The sequence below is a fragment of the Anopheles ziemanni genome, unplaced genomic scaffold, assembly GCF_943734765.1.
Source record: "Anopheles ziemanni unplaced genomic scaffold, idAnoZiCoDA_A2_x.2 scaffold_41_ctg1, whole genome shotgun sequence".
NCBI lineage: Eukaryota > Metazoa > Arthropoda > Insecta > Diptera > Culicidae > Anopheles > Anopheles ziemanni.
Genome location: NW_026690082.1, coordinates 440,001 through 462,500, shown reverse-complemented (window position 1 = coordinate 462,500; position 22,500 = coordinate 440,001). Strand labels below are relative to the sequence as shown.

The window sequence follows — 22,500 nt, the reverse complement described above, 5'->3', positions numbered from 1 at the left end:
ACCTGTTGTCCGAGGCCACTTGCATGGTAGCAAGCGTTGTGATACAATGGCCCTACCGGGCAAACACTTTGGGTTCGCAAGGACTTGGAGTGCCGGGACGGGTTTGCGGATCCAACACTCTGGGTACCTCCGGGTACTTGGGGTTGGTTGAGGACTTGGTGAACAAACACTTGATATACACTCTTCGGATGTACTTCGGGTATCGCCTGTTGTCCGAGACCACTTGCATGGTTAGCAAGCGTTGTGGTCTAATGGCCCTACCGGGCAAACACTTTGGGTTCGCGAGGACTTAGAGTGCTGGTAGTGGTTGGCGGACCCAACACTCTGGGTACCTCCGGGTACTTGGGGTTGGTTGAGGACTTGGTGAGCAAACACTTGATATACACTCTTCGGATGTACTTCGGGTGTCACCTGTTGTCCGAGGCCACTTGCATGGTTAGCAAGCGTTGTGGTCTAATGGCCCTACCGGGCAAACACTTTGGGTTCGCAAGGACTTGGAGTGCTGGTAGTGGTTGGCGGACCCAACACTCTGGGTACCTCCGGGTACTTGGGGTTGGTTGAGGACTTGGTGAAGATACCCCTGTCACCTTGTTCGAGGCCACTTGCATGGTCGCAAGCGTTGTGATACAATGGCCCTACCGGGCAAACACTTTGGGTTCGCAAGGACTTGGAGTGCCGGGACGGGTTGGCGGATCCAACACTCTGGGTACCTCCGGGTACTTGGGGTTGGTTGAGGACTTGGTGAGCAAACACTTGATATACGTTCTTCGGATGTACTTCGGGTGTCACCTGTTGTCCGAGGCCACTTGCATGGTCAACGGTTGAGGTGGTGATGGCGGGTCGGTGCTGTAGGGTGCCGGCCTGTTGGCTGCCTTGGCCGGGTTGGTTGGTTAACACTTGATTGGGCTTGCACCCGAGGGTAATGGCACTTGAAGGTGGGTACTGGCCGGCTGACCTGGTGTGATGGTTGGTTGGTGAACACTTGGCGGTACTTGCACTTGGCTGTGCTTGGACTTGAAGGTGGGATCCGGCTGGCCTAGGCCATTGGTGGTTGGTTGGTGGGTTAGCCCTTAGCTGGGCTGGCTGGCTGGCTGGCCATCGGTGGTGTGGTGTGGTGAGGTGTGTGGAGTCGAGCATCGCGCGCCGTTGCCTTCTTCGGAGTGTTGTAGGTACGCAAGTGCTTGCAATGCAAAGAGGTTGGTGATGGAGTGACATTGCCTTCACCATGGAGTTGCGGGTACTTAGGTACTTGCAAGGAGATGGTGGTATGGTGGTGTTGCGTGTGTGGTGTTCGATTAGAAAGATATAATTTCTAAGTCCGGATTAGTGCTGTCAGTGGGGCCGCCGCTAACAGGTCCTGCACGGCCACCGTGGGGCTTGACTTGGCGCTATTCCGGACTTGGGGCGATCACGATGTCCCCGTGCGGGACTTAGAAGATGGAAGAACACAAGTACCCTTATCCCATGACTTGTGAGCGATTGGCATACGTTACCACATGAAGAGAAAAATTGGCTAAGTCCCGGATCCATATTATATGAAGAGAAAAATCGGCTAAGTCCCGGATCCATATTATATGAAGAGAAAAATTGGCTAAGTCCCGGATCCATATTATATGAAGAGAAATATCGGCTAAGTCCAGGATCCATATATAATAACCTAATAATCGGCTAAGTCCCGGATCCATATTATATGAAGAGAAAAATCGGCTAAGTCCAGGATCCATATATAATAACCTAATAATCGGCTAAGTCCAGGATCCATATATAATAACCTAATAACAGGCTAAGTCCAGGATCCATATTATATGAAGAGAAAAATCGGCTAAGTCCGAGATTGGGTCTGTCAGACATACACTTTCAAGATACCACACAAGCAAGCAAGATGGCCTAGTGATGGAACCATATAATATGAAGAGAAAAATCGGCTAAGTCCGAGATTGGGTCTGTCGGAAATACACTATCAAGTTACCACACAAGCAAGCAAGATGGCCTAGTGATGGATCCATATGATATGAAGAGAAAAATCGGCTAAGTCCAGGATCCATATAATATGAAGAGAAAAATCGGCTAAGTCCCAGATTGGGTCTGTCAGAAATACACTTCCAAGTTACCACACAAGCAAGCAAGATGGCCTAGTGATGGATCCATATGATATGAAGAGAAAAATCGGCTAAGTCCCAGATTGGGTCTGTCAGAAATACACTTCCAAGTTACCACACAAGCAAGCAAGATGGCCTAGTGATGGATCCATATGATATGAAGAGAAAAATCGGCTAAGTCCAGGATCCATATAATATGAAGAGAAAAATCGGCTAAGTCCCAGATTGGGTCTGTCAGAAATACACTTCCAAGTTACCACACAAGCAAGCAAGATGGCCTAGTGATGGATCCATATGATATGAAGAGAAAAATCGGCTAAGTCCAGGATCCATATAATATGAAGAGAAAAATCGGCTAAGTCCCAGATTGGGTCTGTCAGAAATACACTTCCAAGTTACCACACAAGCAAGCAAGATGGCCTAGTGATGGATCCATATGATATGAAGAGAAAAATCGGCTAAGTCCCAGATTGGGTCTGTCAGAAATACACTTCCAAGTTACCACACAAGCAAGCAAGATGGCCTAGTGATGGATCCATATGATATGAAGAGAAAAATCGGCTAAGTCCAGGATCCATATAATATGAAGAGAAAAATCGGCTAAGTCCCAGATTGGGTCTGTCAGAAATACACTTCCAAGTTACCACACAAGCAAGCAAGATGGCCTAGTGATGGATCCATATGATATGAAGAGAAAAATCGGCTAAGTCCAGGATCCATATAATATGAAGAGAAAAATCGGCTAAGTCCCAGATTGGGTCTGTCAGAAATACACTTCCAAGTTACCACATGAGCAAGCAAGTTACCACATGAAGAGAAAGCCGGCAAAGTCTGGGAATGTTACCACATGAACTGGAAAATGGGCAAAAACCTACCTTCACAGGGAACGTGAATAAGTAAGGCTGTAGACATCGGATCGACAAGCCAAAGACTGATATGGAAAGGAAATGAGTAGTACTAGCTTTCCTGAGAGTTGCAGAGCTTAGACTGCATATGAACGAAAGTTATTAAGCGTCAAAGTCAGAGAAGTTACCCAAAGGAACACAAGTTCCAACTTAGAGCATGTATACCGCCTAGACGGTAAGAGGTACGGCCAGGCTGAGGAATAAGGAAATGTTGGCAAACATGTTCCCTAACTATCCCCCGAAGACCGCAAAGCAATCCAACATCAACCAAGAAAGTTATAGCCCGATCAAGGAAACACCTACTTTGCACCGATATTGCACCAAATACATGTACCAAGCACCTTCGGTTGCATACCTGCAGGGGTTTACCATAGTAGGCCATGGAAGACCGATATACCGAACATAATCACTTTCTATCTCCTCGGGTGTTTGAGATAGCGCTTTGCGGTACAAGAACGAAAGTTAGACTTTATCTTGGTGCATCTTTTTGCCCAAGATCACAAGACCCTATCTACCAAGGCAAGAAAGTTGTGTGGGGACAAAATGTCCAAAAGTGCCCAAAGTGGCACACTTGAACCATATATTCGAGAAAAACACAAGTGTGGGCCCGAGCTAGCAAGTTGAAATGTTCTGACCGTCAGTAGCCCTAGTTGAGGTGCACTTATCATTATATGAGGCCAACGTGCCAGCTAGTCTCTAAAGGGGCGATATGGGTGTTCCAAGGTTTGTACCCAATTGAGGAAAAAACAGGGTAAGGTACGGTGTACCGCGAATAACTCGGGCTATAGATGTCCGATCGATGAGTTTGGCATATGTATGGAAAGGTCTCGACGAGACCTAACTACCCTGAAAGTATGAAGGCAAAGACTTGAATGACCGGGAAGTTATTAAGTGCACAAGTGGTAAAGTTGCACCAAAGTCCATGTTACCCGAAGTGGTACATGAACACCCAATATTCGACCAAAACACAAGTTTAGAGACGAGCTAGCGAGCTACATTGTTCAGACCGTCAGTAGCCCGCATCAAGACACGCATTTCATTATATTGAGCCTAGCCGCTAGCTCGACTCGAAGTCGGTCATATGGTTGGTTGATGGTTTGGACCGACCACGTGGTGTACCAAGGTGATGTACCTTTCATGAATTAAAACTCTGGCTGTATGGCACTGAGCGACAAGCTAAGGTGTGATTTGGAATAGTCTTGAGTGGGACTATTTAGGAAAAATGCGAACAAAAAATCACAAAGTCCTTGGGCGAAGCTATTAGCGAAACATAGAGCAAATTGGTACCAAAAACTATGGAAATGGGACTTGAGTCAAAAATAACCGCAAGTTGGAGAAGAGATAGCAAGCTTGCGTAGAACAATTATATTTGGTGCATGGTATCACCAACAAAAAAGTATATGGGGCCAAGGTGCTGGCTGGCCTCCAAAGTGGAGATATGGGCGATCCAAAGTTTGTACCCAAGTACGAACAAGTATGGAAAAAACAGGGTAAGGTACCAAGTACCATTAATAACTTCGGCTGTAGATGGCCGAGCGAGGCAAACGGCTCACCGTTGGAAAGGTCTTGGGGAGACCTATCTACCCTGAAAGTTTCATGAGGCTGAGTTGAAAGACCACGGAGATATTAGGTGATGATGGTCCAATTCGGGGACCAAGTCGCAGGAAATGGCGCTTGACCAAAATCACCCTTGGAAGGTGAATACCGGCTTACCGGTAAGAGATAGCGACTTGGCGTAGAATATTCATAAGTTGGGCGTGTAGAGACGCAACTTTTATTATATGGGGCCAACCCGGTCAGGGTGCTCCAAGTCGGTCGTTTGGTTGGTTTATGGTTTGGGCCGACCACGTGGTGTGCCAAGTTGAGGTACCTTTCATGAATTATAACTTGGTCAGTTTGCCACCGAGCGACAAGCTGCGGTGTGTTTTGGAATGGTCTTGAGTGGGACTATCAAGGAAAAATACAAATAGAAAATCAGCTTGTCCATGGCCGAAGCTATTAGTGAAACATATAGCAAAATGGGTCCAAAAACGAATGAAATGGGACTTGGACCAAGAATAACGGCAAGTTGGAGAAGAGATAGCAAGTTGACGTAGAACAATTATATTTGGTGCATGGTATGACCAACAAAAAAGTATATGGGGCCAAGGTGCTGGCTGGCCTCCAAAGTGGAGATATGGGCGATCCAAAGTTTGTACCCAAGTATGGCAAAAACTGGTAGAGGTACCTTTCATGAATTACTGCTCAGGCTGTATGGCACTTAGCGGGACGCTTGGCTCTGGTATGGAATAGTCTTGAGTGGGACTATCAAGGAAAAATACGAACAAAAAATCACCATGTCCACGGACGAAGGTATTAGCGAAACTTAGAGCGAAATTGCGACCAAGTCGCTGGAAATGGCCCTTGGACCAAGTATACCGTCAAGGCGGTACGAGATAGCGAGTTGACGTGGAATATTTATAAGTTTGCCTCCACGAGACGAAAGTTTAGTTATATGGGGCCAACCCGCTCAGGGTTGTCCAAGTCGGTCATATGGCTGATCGAAATTTTCGACCAAGTACTGAGAAAACAGGGTAAGGTACCGTGTACCTCGAATAACTTTGGCTGTAGATGTCCGAGCGAGGCAAACGGCATAGCGTTGGAAAGGTCTTGAGGTGTTCTAGGCACCCTGAAAGTTTGAAAAGGCTATCTGGAAAACTGGTGGAGATATTAGAGAAACATTGGGCCCAAAAGATACCAAGTCGCAGGAAATGGGCCCTCCAAGAACACCCTAAAATCCCAATTACGGCTAAGTTGCAGGCCAGCTAGCGAAGTGAAATGTTCTAGGCATAACTAGAACACGTTAATGCGCAACTTTTTGAATCAGAACTTTTTTCGATATCTGGCCCCCAAAGGGGGGATATGGGCGATCAAAGGATTTTTCCAAGTTTCGGTACTTTTTACGGTATCGCTCATAGCTCCGGCTGTATGCAAGCAAATGACAATCTAAGACATGATTTGGAAAGGTATTGAGTAGTACTAACTTACGTTAGAACACAGCGAAGCGCTATCGGTTCATGGCAAGGCCGATATAAGCAGTCAAAGATGAAAAATGTTGACAAAATGAACAAAAATTACCTTGGTACGCGAATAGCGGCCAGGGATGAAGAGGTACGAAGGTGGTGTAGAACAATTATAATTAGGGCTTGGTACGCTCTAAAAGTTTGCCGAAGACCGCAAAGCGCTCAGACCCATAGAAAGGGGTCATTTGGGCCGAACAGTGCGTGCAAAGAGGTGAAAATGCAAAAATTGCACTTTGTGGGGCGATTTGCGGGGGGAAGGAGGGGTCGGAGGGCAAAATGTCTCTTGACCAAAAAGTCTTATCTCGTCGAGATCTACAACATTGCCGAAGACCGCAAAGCGCTAGCTCGCAATCGAAAAATCGAGAATTTGAAAATTTTCTAAGTCTTGGGCTCCCTAAGGAAAAGTTTCAAAAATCACGTTTGTCCCCAATTTTGAAGGGGAAGGAGTCGGTTCCGGGGCATGGTGTCTTCGGCAAAAAGTCTTATCTTTTTGCGTACTTTCGACTAGTTCAATAAAAATTTTTGACCCAAAATTTGTTCGGCGGACCCCTAGGTCGAAAAACCCGAAAAAAGTCGAAAAAAGTCGAAAATGTCGAAAAATGAGAAAACCTCATATTCGGACTCTACACGAGCCCCAGATATTGAAAAGTGAAATCCGCGGTCGATTTGGAACAAAAAATTTACCTAGGCAAAGTTGTATGGAGGTAGGGACCCCTGAGAAAAAAGTTTGGTCCCGAGGCTCCTTGGACCACCAAGTCCCTAGGTCGGACCAAAATCGGAAAAAATCCGACCAAAGTCGAAAGTGTCGAAAATTTTAAAAAACCCCTTTTGGGGCCCTATGGCCTCCCTAGATAATGAAAAGTGAGGTCCGCGGCCGATCCGGAAGAAAAACTTGACCTAGGCAAACTTGTATGACGGTGGGGACCCAAAAAAATTTCGATGAGTGTAGTTTAGACAGGCCGGAAAATGTATCGGTGGTCCGTATCAAGGGACGTCTTTTAGTTCCATGGGGTGGTGGTCGTCGAACAAAGTCGCCTAGGTCGACCACCAGAAAGACCAGTCGTGTTGTAATGGATGTTTTGACCACTTTACTAGGGAAACCTAGTAGGTCGAAGCAAATTTGGGGTTCGAGATGAGTTGGTGAAAGTTGGTCCAACCTAGGTGTGCTTGGTGGAGGTTGACCATGAAAGTAGAGCATGATGGGAATGACCATAACTTTGGTTCTAGATGTCGGATCGGAACACTTGAGGCAGTTTTGGAAAGGTGAAGGCCTGCTCTAGCTATGTTTCCTACCAAGCTAAGCGCCTACTAGTGACCCGGAGGAGGTATTAAGGGTCAAAGGCAAAAAGGGGTACCCTAAAGTGCATGTGACCAAGAAAATGGGAAAAACGGTATCGCGTATAGCTCAGGCTGTATGGCTCGGATCGGAAAGCTTGGATATGCGTTGGAAAGGTCTCAACGAGCGCTAGCTATGTGTCCTACCAAGCGAAGCGCTAGGTGTTGAGCAAGTCGGTCATATTAGAGGGCAAAGGTGAAAAATGGTGGTTTAGAGGCGAAAATTCACCTTATGATCGAAAATAGCGGGCGAACGATAAGAGCTACGAACACGGCGTAGAACAATCATAAGTACGTTACCACAAGACCTAACTTTGGCCAATATAGAGCGAGAAGATCGGAGGTACCCATCAGGGTGATATGGCTGGTTCAAAGTTGGACCAAAACGAGACTTGAGAAATGGGTTGAAACACGGTATCGCGAATAACTCAGGCTGTATGGAACGGATTGACAAGCTAAGGTCAGTGTTGGAAAGGTTGAACCGAGCGCTAACTATAATCCCAAACAACCGAAGCGCTAAGTGTTGAGCAAAACTGAGTTATTAAGCGACAAAGTCGAAAAATAATACCAAAATGGCCAAAAATCGGACAAGACCAAGAATACCGAGCAGGCGGTAAGAGATAGCGGGTTGACGTAGAATACTTATAAGTTTGCCTCTACGAGACCTAAAAGTCGTCCATAGAAAGCGAGGAGATCGGACCACTCTGGAAGGGTGATACGAGTGGTCAAAAATTGGCAAAAATGAAACATGGCTAAAATGGATTTGACTTGTGCACCATGTAGCTCCGGCTGTATGGCATGGATTGTAAAGCTAGGATGTGTTTTGGAAAGGTAACACCCAGCGCTAGATACGACTAGAAGAAAGCAAAGCGCTAACTAGCATGATTTGGAAGTTATTAAGCGACAAAGTCGAAAAATGTTACCAAAATTGAAACTCGAGTACATTGGGCCAAAAAGTACAAGTTGTGAAATTTTCACTTACGAGTAAAATACCGAGCAGGCGGTAAGAGATAGAGACTTGGTGTAGAACAATTATAAGTTCGGCATGTTATAACCTATATTTGGCCCGAACATAGTGTCGAGATCGGTGGTACCCAAAAGGGTGGTACAGGTGTTAGATGGTTTTCCCAGAGCATAAGCTCCACATGATATGGAAAACGGGAAACAGCATAACTTCGGCTGTATGGCATGGAATGGAACGAACAAGGTATCGATGGAAAGAGAAAAGGTAGCGCTAACTATAATTCCTTCCAAGCAAAGCGCTAGCATGTGACCGTTTGGGTGTTATTGTGAGTCAAAGTCTGAAATTGTTACCACGAGAGGCGAAAATCCGGCTAAGTCCAAAAATACCGGGCTGGCGGTAAGAGATACGGCTTGGCCGTAGAACATTTATAAGTTGGCCAAGACAAGACCTAAGTTTCGTCCATAGACGACAAGAAGATCGAAGATACCTGAAGGTGAGATATGGGCGTCCCAAAGTGGGCCTTTGAAAAAGTGACAAACTTCCCTTATAACAGCATACACCAAATATCTCTGGCTCTATGGCACCGAATAAGAAGTTGAGCTCAGCGACAGAAAGGTGATAGTCAGCGCTAAATATCATACGAACAGAGTGAAGCGCTAAAGGGAAAGGATCTTGGTGATATAAGGTGACAAAGTCGAGAAAAGTTGCCTCAAAATCATGAAAAATGTGAAAAAATGGCTAAGTCCCGGGTGCCTTAAGGGCAGGTTAATCGAATGTACCGAGCTGGCGGTACGAGATAGAGACTTGGTGTAGAACAATTATATGTTTGGCATGGCAAGACCTACATTCGGCCAATACAAAGTGAGAAGATCAAAGATACCCGCAAGGGTGATATTGGTGTCCAAAGGAAAAAAGCACTAAGTCTTGGGAAACTTATATGAAGAAAAAGGACCCTGATGGGTCATATGGGATGGATCGAAAAATCGGCTAAGTCCCAAAATGGGGATGTCAGAACTACACTCAAATGTTACCACACCAAGCAAGGCAAACTTATATGAAGCAAAGGACCCTGATGGGTCATATGGTATTGATCGAAAAATCGGCTAAGTCCCAAAATGGGGATGTCAGAACTACACTCAAATGTTACCACACCAAGCAAGGCAAACTTATATGAAGCAAAGGACCCTGATGGGTCATATGGTATTTTACGAAAAATCGGCTAAGTCCCAAAATGGGGATGTCAGAACTACACTCAAATGTTACCACACCAAGCAAGGCAAACTTATATGAAGCAAAGGACCCTGATGGGTCATATGGTATTTTACGAAAAATCGGCTAAGTCCCAAAATGGGGATGTCTGAACTACACTCATATGTTACCACACCAAGCAAGGCAAACTTATATGAAGCAAAAGACCCTGATGGGTCAAATGGTATTTTACGAAAAATCGGCTAAGTCCCAAAATGGGGATGTCAGAACTACACTCAAATGTTACCACACCAAGCAAGGCAAACTTATATGAAGGCAAGGACCCTGATGGGTCATATGGTATTTTACGAAAAATCGGCTAAGTCCCAAAATGATGATGTCAGAACTACACTAACAAGTTACCACACCAAGCAAGGCAAACTTATATGAAGCAAAGGACCCTGATGGGTCATATGGTATTTTACGAAAAATCGGCTAAGTCCCAAAATGGGGATGTCAGAACTACACTCAAATGTTACCACACCAAGCAAGGCAAACTTATATGAAGCAAAGGACCCATATGGGTCATATGGTATTTTACGAAAAATCGGCTAAGTCCCAAAATGATGATGTCAGAACTACACTCAAATGTTACCACACCAAGCAAGGCAAACTTATATGAAGCAAAGGACCCTGATGGGTCATATGGTATTGATCGAAAAATCGGCTAAGTCCCAAAATGGGGATGTCAGAACTACACTCAAATGTTACCACACCAAGCAAGGCAAACTTATATGAAGGCAAGGACCCTGATGGGTCATATGGTATTTTACGAAAAATCGGCTAAGTCCCAAAATGGGGATGTCAGAACTACACTCAAATGTTACCACACCAAGCAAGGCAAACTTATATGAAGGAAAGGACCCTGATGGGTCATATGGTATGGATCGAAAAATCGGCTAAGTCCCAAAATGGGGATGTCAGAACTACACTCAAATGTTACCACACCAAGCAAGGCAAACTTATATGAAGGAAAGGACCCATATGGGTCATATGGTATTTTACGAAAAATCGGCTAAGTCCCAAAATGAGGATGTCAGAACTACACTAAAAAGTTACCACACCAAGCAAGGCAAAGTACCTAGGTGAACCCTAGGAAGAAACACGGACCAAGTCAGATGGCCTAAGTCAATAGAACAAGTGACCTAGGCAAAGTTGTATGGCGCTGAGGACCCTGAAAAATCTGGTTAGTGTAGTTTAGACAGGGTAGGTTTTTGGGTCGGCCGAACCCCCTTATTTTGGGTTTTGGCCTCATCAAGAAGCTACACCTAGGCAAACTGCCTAGGGTGAAAGTGCGAAGACCAATCGAATAGTAAGACAAGTTTTGACCGATCGCCCTAGGCAAGCTTGTATGAAGAAAGGGACCCTAAGGGTCATATGGAAATACATGAAAAATCGGCTAAGTCCCAAAATTGGGATGTCAGAACTACACTAAAAAGTTACCACATCAAGCAAGGCAAACTACCTAGGTGAACCCTAGCAAGAAACACGGACCAAGTCAGATGGCCTAAGTCAAGAGTGCAAGTGACCTAGGCAAAGTTGTATGACGGTGAGGACCCTGAAAAATCTGGTTAGTGTAGTTTAGACAGGGGAGGTTTTTGGGTCGGCTAAACCTCCTTATTTTGGGTTTTGACCTCCTCAAGAAGCTACACCTAGGCAAACTGCCTAGGGTGAAAGTGCGAAGACCAATCGAATAGTAAGACAAGTTTTGACCGATCGCCCTAGGCAAGCTTGTATGAAGAAAGGGACCCTATGGGTCATATGGAAATACATGAAAAATCGGCTAAGTCCCAAAATTGGGATGTCTGAACTACACTAAAAAGTTACCACATCAAGCAAGGCAAAGTACCTAGGTGAACCCAAGCAAGAAACACGGACCAAGTCAGATGGCCTAAGTCAAGAGAACAAGTGACCTAGGCAAAGTTGTATGACGGTGAGGACCCTGAAAAATCTGGTTAGTGTAGTTTAGACAGGGGAGGTTTTTGGGTCGGCTGAACCTCCTTATTTTGGGTTTTGACCTCCTCAAGAAGCTACACCTAGGCAAACTGCCTAGGGTGAAAGTGCGAAGACCAATCGAATAGTAAGACAAGTTTTGACCGATCGCCCTAGGCAAGCTTGTATGAAGAAAGGGACCCTATGGGTCATATGGAAATACATGAAAAATCGGCTAAGTCCCAAAATTGGGATGTCTGAACTACACTAAAAAGTTACCACATCAAGCAAGGCAAAGTACCTAGGTGAACCCTAAGAAGAAACACGGACCAAGTCAGATGGCCTAAGTCAAGAGTACAAGTGACCTAGGCAAAGTTGTATGGCGCTGAGGACCCTGAAAAATCGGGTTAGTGTAGTTCAGACAGGGGAGGTTTTTGGGTCGGCTGAACCTCCTTATTTTGGGTTTTGACCTCCTCAAGAAGCTACACCTAGGCATACTGCCTAGGGTGAAAGTGCGAAGACCAATCGAATAGTAAGACAAGTTTTGACCGATCGCCCTAGGCAAGCTTGTATGAAGAAAGGGACCCTATGGGTCATATGGAAAATCCATGAAAAATCGGCTAAGTCCCAAAATTGGGATGTCTGAACTACACTAAAAAGTTACCACATCAAGCAAGGCAAAGTACCTAGGTGAACCCTAAGAAGAAACACGGACCAAGTCAGATGGCCTAAGTCAAGAGTACATGTGACCTAGGCAAAGTTGTATGGCGCTGAGGACCCTGAAAAATCGGGTTAGTGTAGTTCAGACAGGGGAGGTTTTTGGGTCGGCTGAACCTCCTTATTTTGGGTTTTGACCTCCTCAAGAAGACAGACCTAGGCAAACTGCCTAGGGTGAAAGTGCGAAGACCAATCGAATAGTAAGACAAGTTTTGACCGATCGCCCTAGGCAAGCTTGTATGAAGAAAGGGACCCTTAGGGTCATATGGAAATTCATGAAAAATCGGCTAAGTCCCAAAATTGGGATGTCAGAACTACACTAAAAAGTTACCACATCAAGCAAGGCAAAGTACCTAGGTGAACCCTAGGAAGAAACACGGACCAAGTCAGATGGCCTAAGTCAAGAGTATAAGTGACCTAGGCAAAGTTGTATGGCGCTGAGGACCCTGAAAAATCGGGTTAGTGTAGTTAAGACAGGGGAGGTTTCAGGGTCGGCCAGACCTCCTTATTTCGGGTTTTGGCCTCCTCAAGAAGACAGACCTAGGCGAATTGCCTAGGGTGAAACTGCGAAGACCAATCGAATAGTAAGACAAGTTTTGACCGATCGCCCTAGGCAAGCTTGTATGAAGAAAGGGACCCTATGGGTCATATGGAAATTCATGAAAAATCGGCTAAGTCCCAAAATTGGGATGTCAGAACTACACTATAAAGTTACCACATTAGCAAGGCAGACTTGTATGAAGAACGGGACCCAGGTGAAAGTAGCAAATATCCCAAACCGAACATGAATATTATACACACAAGAGTACGAACATAAAGGAACACGGACCAAGCGTGCCGAGAGAATCGGTACTATAGAGCCCTCGTGGTTCTACACAAAGACTTTATGTTAGGGGTTCAAGCCCCATAGTACTCAAACGGTGACAGTAGCAAATATCCCAAACCGAACATGAATATTATACACACAAGAGTACGAACATAAAGGAACACGGACCAAGCGTGCCGAGAGAATCGGTACTATAGAGCCCTCGTGGTTCTACACAAAGACTTTATGTTAGGGGTTCAAGCCCCATAGTACTCAAACGGTGACAGTAGCAAATATCCAAAAACGAACTGGAATTTACATTCTGTTGGTCATGCGGTCGTCCAAAGGGGTCTAGTATCCTGGGATGACAAGCATCACGGGCACAGTCTCGTATCAAAACAGTCGAAGAGGCCCGCGAAAGCTTGCTTTCCATGGCTATGCGATGCACAAATTGAGTTTCTCCGTAGTTATACACAGCGCACAGGTGAAAGTAGCAAATATCCCAAATCGAACATGAATTTTATACACACAAGAGTACAAACATAAAGGAACACGGACCAAGCGTACCGAGAGAATCGGTACTAGAGCCCTTGTGGTTCTACATTGAGAGCCCTCGTGGTTCTACATAGATACTTTATGTTAGGGGTTCCAACCCCATAGTACTAGAACGGTGGAAGTAGCAAATAAACCGAACGTGGAATTTACTTTCTGATGGTCATGCGGTCGTCCAAAGGGGTCTAGTATCCTGGGATGACAAGCATCACGGGCACAGCTCGTATCAAAACAGTCGAAGAGGCCCGCGAAAGCTTGCTTTCCATGGCTATGCGATGCACAAATTGAGTTTACTCACCGTAGTATAAAACGAACGAACCGAACCTATCCGAGTAGGGATAATGGGCGCAGTAACATACTTCTGTGACCCAGCGAGAGTTGAACGAGGTGACATGAACTGTCAGTGGCTTATATCAGATGGGATACATACATGAGATTGCTTTCAAATCTACACTCGAAAACCTAACCAAGTAAAAGCGAACGTGGGGAGGATTCGAAACTGGTAACGAAATCTTAAGCTGGAAAGAGTCATCACTATGGATACATATTATGCGAAACCAATCAAGTGCTCATTACTGATCCAAAACCGAAGAGCACTAGTGAACACCTTAATCTCACCCTAGTTCACATCCAAGTGATCGACCACGTGTGTGAAGCAAAGACCAATCGAATTCCTCAATGGACCGAACACTATGAACAAATGGCCAAAAACGTTATAACTATCCAAACATACTACTATCTAGCGAAAGTCATCACGATGGAACCATACCATGATCTTTAACCTATAGCGCTCACCATATTCCTACCCAGAGTGCAAGTGAACAGATTGCCCACCCTTACCCAGTTCACAACCACGTGATCGACTAACATACCGAGGTTACCACAAGTCAAAGTTATACGTTTACAAGCGCAAGACCAATCGAAAACCCCGAAAGCAATCTCGACCCAAAATGTATTATCCGTGAGTGTAGTCGAGTCTCGTACTCGTCATCTGTAATCGTCGGATAGAATATCCAGTACACGGTTGTCTTTCCAAATGAAATCTACATACAGAACTCGCTCTTGGCAAATGGGTGGCAATGGCGCAATCAGGAGCGAGTTCCCGTCCGGGTGCCAAGTGATTGGCAAATGTCTGGGGGAAAGCAACCATATGTTGATTTGTCTGTTAGTGTACTGGGTGTTTGAGGTATGTAGTATCCACGCTTGGTTGGGTGTGTCAGAGGACCATGGATGCGTTCACAACCCCAATTGGGGTACATCGGGAATGATTTTGTGGAACCGATGTGCCCGGCACACACTAAGTTTTGTTGCAAGTTAATAGTGTGCCATGTCCGGGGGGGTTGTGATTAAACTCTGGTGAATTGCGTACTGTGGTGATTGGGGTATGAAAGCCCCGCAGTTGCAATGATCGGACGCGCCTAGCGTGTCCTTTAGTTGATGGTAGGGAAATGAAGGCCCTTGTCAGCTCACCTAAGTATTCATGGAAGTTTGGCATAAGGTCGCTGTGGTAGGGGTATGAAGGCCCCGTCAGCGCATGCACAATCGGGCGCACGAGCGCTTAGCGGAGTCGAATGCCGCTCAAGTGCCTGTCCGGTGCATCGGGTGTGTGTGATACGAGGGCAATGAGGTTCGCACGGGGGCTCGCCTCCCGTGTGCTACCGGACTTGACAACATATAGAACGTGGTGTTTGCTCCTCCGGGTGCAATGGGACAATGAACATTCGAACGCAAAGTCGGAATTCTGGTTGATCCTACCAGTAATATACGCTCGTCTCAAAGGTTAAGCCATGCATGTCTAAGTACAAACAGATTTAATGTGAAACCGCATAAGGCTCAGTATAACAGCTATAATTTACGAGATCATCAACCTAGTTACTTGGATAACTGTGGAAAATCTAGAGCTAATACATGCAACATGCCAGGACCCTCGCGGGAACTGGTGCACTTATTAGTCAAACCAATCGCGGGTTCTCCGTGTCATTGAGTTGAAGTCTGGATAATGATGCTGATCGTATGGTCTCGCACCGACGACAGATCTCGCAAATATCTGCCCTATCAACTATGGATGGTAGTATAGAGGACTACCATGGTTGCAACGGGTAACGGGGAATCAGGGTTCGATTCCGGAGAGGGAGCCTGAGAAATGGCTACCACATCCAAGGAAGGCAGCAGGCGCGTAAATTACCCAATCCCGGGACGGGGAGGTAGTGACGAGAAATAACAATATGAAACTCTTTAATGATGTTTCATAATTGGAATGAGTAGAGCATAAATCCTTCTACGAGGATCAAGTGGAGGGCAAGTCTGGTGCCAGCAGCCGCGGTAATTCCAGCTCCACTAGCGTATATTAAAATTGTTGCGGTTAAAACGTTCGAAGTTGATACTTGTCCAACACAGTCCGGCTCCGCCGACCCGGTCAACCCGTGGTCGGTGGGCCAAGTCGGAATCTGGTTGCGACTCAATGGTGTGGTAGGGCACCAAGTCTGTGTCATGGTGTGCCCTTCAACGGGTGCAAGTGTAACATAGAGCTCGACCGCTCACGTTTACCTTGAACAAATTAGAGTGCTTAAAGCAGGGTGCCCAAACGCCCTAGAATAATCTTGCATGGAATAATGGAATACGACCTTGGTCTAATCTTTCATTGGTTTGTACTCAGACCGGAGGTAATGATTAACAGAAGTAGTTGGGGACACTAGTATTACGGCGCGAGAGGTGAAATTCGTAGACCGTCGTAAGACTAACTAAAGCGAAGGCATTTGTCAAGGATGCTTTCTTTAATCAAGAACGAAAGTTAGAGGATCGAAGGCGATTAGATACCGCCCTAGTTCTAACCGTAAACGATGCCAACTAGCAATTGGGAGACGCTACAACCAGGTGCTCTCAGTAGCTTCCGGGAAACCAAAGTCAGGTTCCGGGGGAAGTATGGTTGCAAAGTTGAAACTTAAAGGAATTGACGGAAGGGCACCACAATGAAATGGAGCTTGCGGTTCAATTTGACTCAACACGGGAAAACTTACCAGGTCCGAACTTATGGAGGTGAGACAGATTAATAGCTCTTTCTCAAATTTAAGGGTAGTGGTGCATGGCCGTTCTTAGTTCGTGGATTGATTTGTCTGGTTAATTCCGATAACGAACGTGACTCACATATGCTAACTAGAACGCAGTCAGCGTTAATGCGTCGATGCCGATTGGAACGGGTTAGGACCTTTCGGTGGAGTATGACCTGACACCTTCGCTGTTCGTGTGCGCAAGTGCACTTACGGTACGCTGCTTAGCAGGACAATTTGTGTTTAGCAAAATGAGATCGAGCGATAACAGGTCCGTGATGCCCTTAGATGTTCTGGGCTACACGCGTGCTACAATGTGGGTAGCAGCGTGTCTCCTATTCCGAGAGGAACGGGAAATCACTCAAATACTCACTTAGTAGGGATTATGGATTGCAATGGTCCATATGAACTCGGAACTTCTAGTAAGTGCTGGTCATCAGCCAGCGTTGAATACGTCCCTGCCCTTTGTACACACCGCCCGTCGCTACTACCGATGGATTATTTAGTGAGGTCTTTGGAGATGATCGTTCGCTGGATCCTCGTGAACCGCGTCTGCTTTATCGAAGTTGACCGAACTTGATGATTTAGAGGAAGTAAAAGTCGTAACAAGGTTTCCGTAGGTGAACCTGCGGAAGGATCATTAGTGGCCAAGTGATCCTTCCAGAAGTCCGAACCTGCGGGTTGAGACTTCGGCACAAGTTGCCATATGATAATTGACGAAACACTATAGAAGTCCGAACCTGCGGGTTGAGACTCAGGCACAAGTTGCCATATGAAAGTTGACGAAACACTAACAAGTCCGAACCTGCGGGTTGAGACTTAGGCACACGTTGCCTTATACATGACTTCGAACAAATACACAAGTCCGAACCTGCGGGTTGAGACTTAGGCACAAGTTGCCTTATACATGACTTCGAACAAATACACAAGTCCGAACCTGCGGGTTGAGACTTAGGCACAAGTTGCCATATGAAAGTTGACGAAACACTAACAAGTCCGAACCTGCGGGTTGAGACTTAGGCACACGTTGCCTTATACATGACTTCGAACAAATACACAAGTCCGAACCTGCGGGTTGAGACTTAGGCACAAGTTGCCTTATACATACATTGGCCAAATAAACAGAAGTCCGAACCTGCGGGTTGAGACTTAGGCACAAGTTGCCATATTATATTCGATCAAACACTAAGTAGTCCGAACCTGCGGGTTGAGACTCAAGACCGTAACAAGATGTCACTATACAAGTCCGAACCTAAGGGTTGAGACTTAATGCGATCTAGATACCAAGTTGACATCCAATACCTGTTGAGCAAAACCAAAGATTCCCTGTTCTCGAATGATTACACTATATAACAGGGAATCATGAAGAAATCAAGCAAGCGTGAAACAAAGTCATCACTTGGGCATGCTCGATAGCCAACCACATGACCTTAACCTAAGAGAGCATGCAAACCACATGATACCTATAAACGATTAACCCGCCCTAGTTCAATCGTTCACCAAGTGATGACTTCAGTATGGCTAAGAGAAAAACTTTTAAATGGGAAAAACTCTAAGTCCGAACCTCCGGGTTGAGACTTCCGCGTCGGAGGTGGGCGCACCTCCTATCCGAAAGATGATGAATCAGGGGTGTTCGGTCAGCAATGGTCGGATGCCCCGTCGTAGTCCAACTATGACAATCAAAGTCAAGACCTCCGGGTTGAGACTTTCCGCGAGTACAAGCATAAAGGAACACGGACCAAGCCGTACCGAGAGAATCGGTACTAGAGCCCTCGTGGTTCTACATTGAGAGAGCCCTCGTGGTTCTCATTAGGGGCTTTATGCAAGTCGTACTCAATACTGTGGTGTGAAGTATAAAGTATAGTCTTCGCCTGGTCCACGCTGCTTCGGCGGTCCTGGGTAAGATAGTTCATTCTAGCTTGCCCTATAGTGGAATGAGGACACTTAATGCTTCGTCTTTTAGCGGCGGCTAGACTCCTCCTCACGGGGAACGAGTTGACGCACACAGCGGCGGCTTACGCACTATGGCAATCATGGATGCCTGAAGATTCCGTGAAGTTCTCCCCTGGTCCACGCTGCCTCGGCAGTCCTGGGTAAAATGGAATATTTCCAGCTTGCCCTATAGTGGAAGAGGACTATCCAACAATACAAAGTCAAGACCTCCTGGTTGAGACTTTCCGCGTCGGTGGTGTCGCGCACCGCCTATCCGAAAGATGGTGTAACAGGGGTGTTCGATCAGCAATGGTCGGATGCCCCGTCATAGTCCAACTATGACAACCAAAGTCAAGACCTCCGGGTTGAGACTTCCGCGTCCGGAGGTACGCGTACCGCCTACCCGAAAGATGGTGAATCAGGGGTGTTCGATCAGCAATGGTCGGATGCCCCGTCGTAGTCCAACTATGACAATCAAAGTCAAGACCTCCGGGTTGAGACTTTCTAAGAGTACAAGCATAAAGGAACACGGACCAAGCCGTACCGAGAGAATCGGTACTAGAGCCCTTGTGGTTCTACATTGAGAGAGCCCTCGTGGTTCTCATTAGGGGCTTCATGCAAGAAGTACTCAATACTGTGGTGTGAAGTATAAAGTATAGAGTCCTCCACTGGTCCACGCTGCTCCGGCGGTCCTGGGTAAGATAGTTCATTCTAGCTTGCCCTATGTGGAAGAGGACTCAATACCCTACCTGTTGAGCTTGAAACAAAGTCATCACTTGGGCATGCTCATATTGCCATACAATATTCCATTATCTACTAATGAGCATGCAGCTATATGATTATAACCTGTAAACGATTACCCCGCCGTAGTTCAGCGCTTCAACCAAGTGATGACTTCAGTATGGCTAGTGTGTGAAGTATAAAGTATAGTCCTCCCCTGGTCCACACTGCTTCGGCGGTCCTGGGTAAGATAGTTAGTTCTAGCTTGCCCTATGTGGAAGAGGACACCATACTTAATACTGTGGTGTAATGAACAAAGTATAGTCCTCCACTGGTCCACGCTGCTTCGGCGGTCCTGGGTAAGATAGTTAGTTCTAGCTTGCCCTATGTGGAAGAGGGCATACAAGACAAAGTATAGTTCTCCCCTGGTCCACGCTGCTTCGGCGGTCCTGGGTAAGATAGTTAATTCTAGCTTGCCCTATGTGGAAGAGAGCATACATGAACCAAGAACGAAGGTTATGATCGAGGAATGATTCGACAACTAACCGATGGTATGAAATGTGAAGAATTCAAGCAAGCACACAATCAAGTCATCACTTGGGCATGCTCGATAGCCAACCCTATGACATTAACCTAGTAGAGCATGCGAAAACCAATATATATGTAAACGATGCCCCTCCCTAGTTCAGCGCTTCAACCAAGTGATGACTTCAGAATGGCTAAATCAAATCGGTTCAAAACATACCATCGGTACCCTATTGAAACACACAAGTCGATATCAAACCTCATGATTGTGTAGTCCTCCACTGGTCCACACTGCTCCGGCGGTCCTGGGTAAGATAGTTCATTCTAGCTTGCCCTATGTGGAAGAGGGCACATTACTCAATACTGTGGTGTTATGAACAAAGTATAGTCCTCCACTGGTCCACGCTGCTTCGGCGGTCCTGGGTAAGATAGTTAGTTCTAGCTTGCCCTATGTGGAAGAGGGCATACAAGACAAAGTATAGTTCTCCCCTGGTCCACGCTGCTTCGGCGGTCCTGGGTAAGATAGTTAATTCTAGCTTGCCCTATGTGGAAGAGAGCATACATGAACCAAGAACGAAGGTTATGATCGAGGAATGATTCGACAACTAACCGATGGTATGAAATGTGAAGAATTCAAGCAAGCACACAATCAAGTCATCACTTGGGCATGCTCGATAGCCAACCTCATGACATTAACCTAGTAGAGCATGCGAAAACCAATATATATGTAAACGATGCCTCCCTAGTTCAGCGCTTCAACCAAGTGATGACTTCAGAATGGCTAAATCAAATCGGTTCAAACCATACCATCGGTATCCTATTGAAACACACAAGTCGATATCGAACCTCATGATTGTGTAGTCCTCCACTGGTCCACGCCGCTTCGGCCGTCCTGGGTAAAATGGAACATTCCAGCTTGCCCTATGTGGAAGAGGGCACATTACTCAATACTGTGGTGTGAAGTATAAAGTTCAGTTCTCCCCTGGTCCACGCTGCTTCGGCGGTCCTGGGTAAGATAGTTCATTCTAGCTTGCCCTATGTGGAAGAGGACACTTCATACTTCGTCTCTAAGCGGCGGCTTGACTCCTCCCTACGGGGAACGGGTTTACGCGCACAGCGGCGGCTTACGCACTATGGCAGTCATGGATGCCTTACGTTTCTATGAAAAGTGTGTTCCTCCCCTGGTCCACGCTGCTTCGGCAGTCCTGGGTAAGATAGTTAGTTCTAGCTTGCCCTATGTGGAAGAGGACACGTAGACTTATTGTGGTGTGAAGTATAAAGTTCAGTTCTCCCCTGGTCCACGCCGCTTCGGCCGTCCTGGGTAAAATGGATTCATCCAGCTTGCCCTATGTGGAATGAGGACACTTTATGCTTCGTCTCTAAGCGGCGGCTTGCTCCTCCCTACGGGGAACGGGTATACGCGCACAGCGGCGGCTTACGTTATGGCAGTCATGGATGCCTTACGTTTCCATGAAAAGTGTGTTCCTCCCCTGGTCCACGCTGCTTCGGCAGTCCTGGGTAAGATAGTTAGTTCTAGCTTGCCCTATGTGGAAGAGGACACGTAGACTTACTGTGGTGTGAAGTATAAGGTTCAGTTCTCCCCTGGTCCACGCCGCTTCGGCCGTCCTGGGTAAAATGGATTCATCCAGCTTGCCCTATGTGGAATGAGGACACTTTATGCTTCGTCTCTAAGCGGCGGCTTGCTCCTCCCTACGGGGAACGGGTATACGCGCACAGCGGCGGCTTACGCAAGTTAGTCACCCTCGGCAGTGGATCACTCGGCTCATGGATCGATGAAGACCGCAGCTAACTGCGCGTCATAATGTGAACTGCAGGACACATGAACATTGATAAGTTGAACGCATATTGCACGTCGTGGGAACCTACCATGATGTACAGATGACTGAGCGCTTATATTTGAGAAATGTATCGCATACATTTAACTACGCCGTGACACCCGTCACGAGACGTGCACCATGATGTTAACTAGGGTCGCGACGACCCGCTAGCATTAAAGAACCCGTGGTTTACAATATACTGGCATTGGAATTCGAAGTATTTAGAGCGTCCGTGTTCCCGCGTGAGGCGGAAGTACGAGGAGAAGGCGTGCTTGTGGTGTCTGTGGTGGTGTTTACTGATGTCTAGCTTCAGCTTATTTATTTATTTAAATAGAAGCGAAGATGTCAAAGTAGCGTCGAAGCAGCAGCGGTAGCACAAATGATTCAAGTATGGAAGTTGACCAAAGGAACACAAACAAACTAGCGTATGGGCAATGGAAGGTATCAGTGAGTTAAACCACACGCGGGCTAACAGCCCGTTAACCGAGTCCAACGGTACATATTGGACATTGAAACAAAGTAGTCGCAAGCCAGATGTGACGATAACAACCGCAAGGTACATAAGCCTCAGTTCATGTGTGACAACCCCCTGAATTTAAGCATATTAATAAGGGGAGGAAAAGAAACCAACCGGGATTCCCTGAGTAGCTGCGAGCGAAACGGGAGAAGCTCAGCACGTAGGGGTGGCGGCCTGTCCGTCTATCCGATTCCGTGTACTGGTGCGTCTCACTATCCGTCATCTTAGCGCTTTTCAAGTCCAACTTGAATGTGGCTCAGAACCCATAGAGGGTGATAGGCCCGTAGAACAGCGCCCGTTGG

General features: G+C 46.4%; 2 non-coding genes across 2 annotated transcripts in view; both read left to right on the top strand.

The window, feature by feature from the left end:
- Positions 1-21,601: 21,601 nt before the first annotated feature.
- On the top strand, positions 21,602-21,756 carry LOC131292944 (5.8S ribosomal RNA). The gene has a single exon (XR_009190374.1). It is a non-coding gene; the product is annotated as a 5.8S ribosomal RNA (ribosomal RNA).
- A 487-nt stretch (positions 21,757-22,243) lies between these two features.
- LOC131292943 (large subunit ribosomal RNA) overlaps positions 22,244-22,500 on the top strand; it is a 4,085-nt gene continuing 3,828 nt past the window's right edge. Inside the window, exon 1 of the ribosomal RNA XR_009190373.1 lies at positions 22,244-22,500. This exon is cut by the window's right edge and continues 3,828 nt beyond it. This is a non-coding gene — a ribosomal RNA (large subunit ribosomal RNA).